The sequence below is a fragment of the Oculina patagonica genome, chromosome 9 (genome assembly GCF_052425735.1).
Source record: "Oculina patagonica isolate OP01 chromosome 9, crgOcupat, whole genome shotgun sequence".
Taxonomy (NCBI): domain Eukaryota; kingdom Metazoa; phylum Cnidaria; class Anthozoa; order Scleractinia; family Oculinidae; genus Oculina; species Oculina patagonica.
In genome coordinates, this window is record NC_135766.1 from 12,099,738 (window position 1) to 12,105,197 (window position 5,460).

A 5,460-nucleotide genomic window follows, 5' to 3' on the forward strand; every position below is an offset into this window, starting at 1 on the left:
TTATTTTTTTCAAGTTTTGTCATAGGTGGAATACAATAGCGTTAGCAAATTAAAGCTTTCAGTTATGTCATTATTGCTTATAGTCTTATTGAAATCACCGAAAAAGATTTTCCACTTTATGCAAGACCCATGTTAGAGCGGAAGTCCTATCCTCGATATTTTCTTCGAATGATATTTTTTTCTCCGTTTTTGAAAACCAGTGCAGCAAAACGTTTTGGGTTATCAGTCAGAGGAATGGCCCTTAATAATTCAAGTACCATGCAGCCCCTAAAACGACCTCGAAGTCTTCAGTACAATTCTTCTCGAGTTGCCGCGATTTATTCCACAACAGCGATCAAGGCGTCTCTTATAATCTTAGGGCTGGAAATGGCTCTTGGAATCTTCGCCAACACGGCACTCTTTGCGAGATTAAGAAACTCACGTCGAAACAGGACTGTTTATCGAATTTTGCTTCAAAACCTGTGTCTAATTGGCACATTTAGTTGTCTGATCGGGATGCCCAGCCTTTTTACAACAATTTTTCTTTCGTTCGTTGAATGGGCTCAAGTACCAACAGCCCTTTGCAGGGCAAGATATTTCTCCCTGACTTATTTCTTCATCACCGACAGTATCAACATTTGCTTTCTAAGCTTGGACCGCTACGATTTTATTTGTAGACCATTTCGAAGGAGAATGACAAAAGGGAATGTGAAGCGGTATCTCGCGGTCATTTGGGTAGTTCCGTTTTTGGTTGGGCTTCTTCATCTCGTGATCAAAATAGATTCTACGAACTGCATACTGATCTCATCCGCAAAAGGCCCTTACTCGGAGCCAATGATCGTTTTACTCACGGTTATTTTTATACTTACGTGTAGCTATGTCGTGTTCACCAACTGGTCCTCGTTAAAATCGATGAGAAACCTGGCCAGGAGGCTGAACACTTCCAGTCAAAGCCGCGCGCGTTCAGAGAAGCAGATGATATTTTTGACAATAAAAATTGTCGCAACCTACTTGGTGAGCGTGGCTCCAACAACTCTATGGTCACTTGCCTTGCGTGTGGGTGGTATTAAAAACTGCCTATTTTGCAACGATATGCGAATCTATTTACAGCTTTTGCTGTTTGTTATGTACGTTGCAAATCCGTTTATTTTCATGGGATCGATGTGGAAGAAAGAAAAGACATTCAAAAGGAAGCTCATCGTTCCAAAAGATCACAAATCCAGAAGCCAAAACCGAAAGATGGTTGCCAGTGGGAACGTTGGACCCCTTTTGATAATACCAAGATATAGCCCTGCTGCCTCGACAACCTTCGGCGGCGTTCATGGACTAAGCAAAAGCAAAAGTCAACGAGTGGCACCAAGTCTAAAAGAAAGTAAAAGGATCAACCCAATTGGTGCAGAATACGCAAATCAGGGAACACAAACCACAAAATTCGATACATTAAATATTCCTGTAAACCGTAAACAGAGAAACGCCACACCAAATGCGGTTCCTATTATTCTGCTTGACAAATTTGATGTCAATTAATTATTTTTGCCTTTAAAGGATGATGTTGAATGGGCATAAGCACAAGCATACGAATAAACGCATAAACGGAAAGAGTACGCTCATTATTATTACCATGTTCTCTCATTAGCATGAATGTAAAGCGTAAGCACAATTGCAATAAAAAAATTGTCCTTGTTGTGTTTATGGTTATGCTTGTTTCTAGTAAGGACATAAGAAGATGGCCGTGTTAGTTCTTTCTATGCTATGCTAATTGCGTTTTTGCTTAAGCCCAGTGAAAACCAGCTTTAATAAGATTGTACTCCGTCATTTTCAACCACATTAACTATTCATATACTTGGCAAAATAAATTTTGATCTTTGTTTCTTGTTCTGGTTACTGAACAGCAATTATTTCGTTTGCATGCCGACTCAGAGGAAACGCTCAATTGCAGTTTACAAGATTTTTTACCATTTCCGGTACGGCCTTTGTCGACACAATTAAATAACTTGTGCAACCGAAATAGCCTCACCCTTGATTCTCTCCCTGAGGCATTTTCTACTTTTAAGAGCTCCTTTAATGAGAAAAAAGTGTAGTAAAACTATATTTGACCATAGCTTTTGATTAAAATGACTATTTACAAGGCTAAATTAAGAAAAACGATTAAAATATACATAAAAGGAAAATCCTAAGGTTTTGAAATAAAGTCACCGCTCTAATGATTTCGAAAACGTTTGGTTTTATTTTCGTTTTTAGCCTTTATAAATAGTCATTTTAAAACTACATTACTTTATGATGTTGCATATTCAAGTTTTAAGGAACGGAATAAAATAGCTGTTTATTAATAATTTTATTATAGCTGAAGGAACAATTTTTACACATACACGGAAATCAGAAAATCCTTTTATTTGGTATAAAAAACAGGAAGATTTCGGGCATAAAATGAAAAGGAACATGTTTGTTAAAAAGGGAAAGATAAGATGAATAACAAAGGAAATATTTGGCTTTGGATCAGGGCTGTCATCTCTAAATAGAGTTTTAAACATTTCAATCAATTTCTAGACAGTCATTTAACTTATTAGTAAAAAAGACGACTCCGACGTTTAATTCTTAACCAAAAGTTGCTGGTAAAAAAAAAAAAACGGGGTCAGAAATGTTCAGTTTACACTGTGTTTACCCAATTCAGTGTTGAACTAGACGCGACCCAGCCGTTCCCCAAAATAACTCGTAGTTTAATTTGTTCGCCAGGAAGTTACCGGACGAATAACGATTCAGATTGAATAATTATTAGATCATGTTTTCACGAATATATAGGAATAGGGTAACAGTCGTCACACTGTTACGTTTCGAGCTGGGACAAGAAAATGCCAGGTACTTCTCACTCGCCATCACTCAGCATACTTGTTTAAAACAAATTTAATTAAAAATTGTGCATTTATTTAATCTTCTATGATCTGTTTGATTACCATTTCTAAAAATAAAAACGGGTTAGTATTATCTAAATTGGCAAAATGAAAGCGTGCGTGTAGATCTCTCTTTTGTGAAAATCACTTTCAGTGATAAGTAAACAAACTGATCAATTAGTCAGATAAAGGACGGCATCCGCATGATCGCTCGCTGTGTGGCTAATATTTGGACATCCTAGATTTTCGTCTTGTCTTAGTCTTGTTGAAATTAAGTAGGCTTTGGGCGATTAAGAACACTATTCAATTTTTCGGTGCAGTTTCCAACAGTTCCCAGATTATCTGGCGATCGATCGATCGACAACGATACCATTAAAATATTTACGCCGTAAAATAATCAACACACGCAAAAATCAGTCAATGTAGCTAGGCCGATATTAAGAAATATAGAGGACAACTGGAAATAATGCACTGCAGGACTCCAACGATTTGAAAATATCTTCCTATTATTACACGTGTACAATTAAAACTAAAATTATAAAAGTGCTAAGGGGACCTAAAATGAAATAAACTTAAAATTTAGCTTGAATTTAATAGGACCTACTTGAATCGCGAACTGAGTTTGCATGTTGTGAATCTCAAAACTTCTTATTAAGTCCCGGATATTGACGCATGTTTACACCTGTGTTGAATTTGTTGTTCTGTTTCTCTATGTTTTAACGCAAAATTTCTTTTGAAAGTATCTCTGACGTTAGTTAGTAGTGCATGTATATCGCTGTTTTGTCACCTGTTGTGACAATCGTCTTTAAAGTCAGGTATAATCACAGCTTTGTAGGGCCGCAACTAGCAAGAGGCATGACGAGGCACTTGCCTCGTCTAAATGTTTACCCGAATTTAAAAACAAAATATGTTTTGTTGAAAATATAATCCCCAATTGAAAAATTGATTTTTCTCAAGAAAAAATGACTCTGAAAGATATTTATAGCTTCTAGATTTCAAAATTTTCTGGAGGGCATGCCCCCAGAACCCACTAGGTCTGGTTGCGGCCCTCCTTTAAAGGGTTTGTTCTCTGACCTATCGAAAAAGTTAAAGAAAAATGTTTCGTATATTTCGCGCAGGAAGCTTCTTTGCATGTCTTCGATTGTTCTGCCTCCTAAATGAGAATAACATAAACATAAACAGTACCGATTCAGTTCATGACATTGAAAATGGAAAACAAGGAAGCAATGACTTTTCACGAAACCTGAACAGTTCACAGTACACATAAACATTGCCTATTTACGGAGTTAATTGTTATCCTGGTCAATACTGTTAATTAATATACATTATAGTGGGTTTTTCAATAGGGAAGCGAATTTTTAATCTTGAGTTCATCTAATTTCCTCTCACGTACTTGTTTCATCTTGGGTCAGTTTTTTACTCCTCTCCAGAAAATTTCACTAAAGGTACTTGTTGTAACCGTTAAATGTTTATTTACGGAACTGGTAAATTGGAAAAAAACGAAACCTCCAGAACGCTTCAGCTTAAACTATTTTTTTAAGTGTGTATACTTTCCGACTACAAAAGTAATTACTCATAACTCTAATGTCATTATTGACTTTGCATCTCAACACTCCTGTAAAAACAAGAAAGTGCTTGTAAACAATATATTAGTACAATAATTCTATTCAAGTCAGGCTAATGGGCTATGCACTTCAGAGCTATATGAGGTTTCTCAAAACAATAAACACAAAGATAAGATCACGCAAGGAAGCTAACAATACAAGGGAAATTTTAAATATATATTTTTATTTATATATTTATTGAATCTGCTTCTGTGTGCACGAAATGTTTAACTAATCCGTTTAAAATTCTTCGCTAAATAAGACCATTTTGAAGAAGGTTAAGATTTTCCTTATTGACCATCCGTTGACAAATAAAAGCCGCATTCATGTTCTCCTTCCAATATCAATAAATTTCAAACAGGAGACAAGGATAAAGAACATTGTCAGCTAAGGGCTATTGTTTTGTTCACCACAAAATTCTCAGAATCGAACTAACATTAAAAAAAATATATGTTAAACGGTAGGGGGAATTAGTGTTTTGAACTTGGAACTAAACCGTAAAGAATAGAAAACGCGTACCAGTTGACTGCCATTGTGTTTTTGCCCTTTTGTTTTAGTAGTGGCCAAGGAAGACAATACAACCTGCAATGCTAACTTCATAATCGGTGAAGCAAATCCGCGTCTGACATTTACGTTTAACCTACATGGCCTTGACAACAGTGCTTAATAAACAGGCCAAGACAGGTGTTAATTGTTACTGAGAGGAAAAACAAACAGTAATCACATAAAACAAAGCAAGTAAAGCGGCTGCCTAACTCATTCAAATTATCCATGTTTAGAGTTAAAAAGCCATTTCTCATTGTTATTCATTTTTCATCTTTTACTGAGCCGTTTGTATCTAGCCAAAAGCAGGGGCACTTTGATATGTAATGGTGCATGTCTTAGAACAATGATGTCATGTGGTCCTTCGAACAATTGACGGTGATACATTATGTATAACTTTGGGAGAAGCAGACAAAATCAAAACTATAATTGCAAAATGGAGTGGA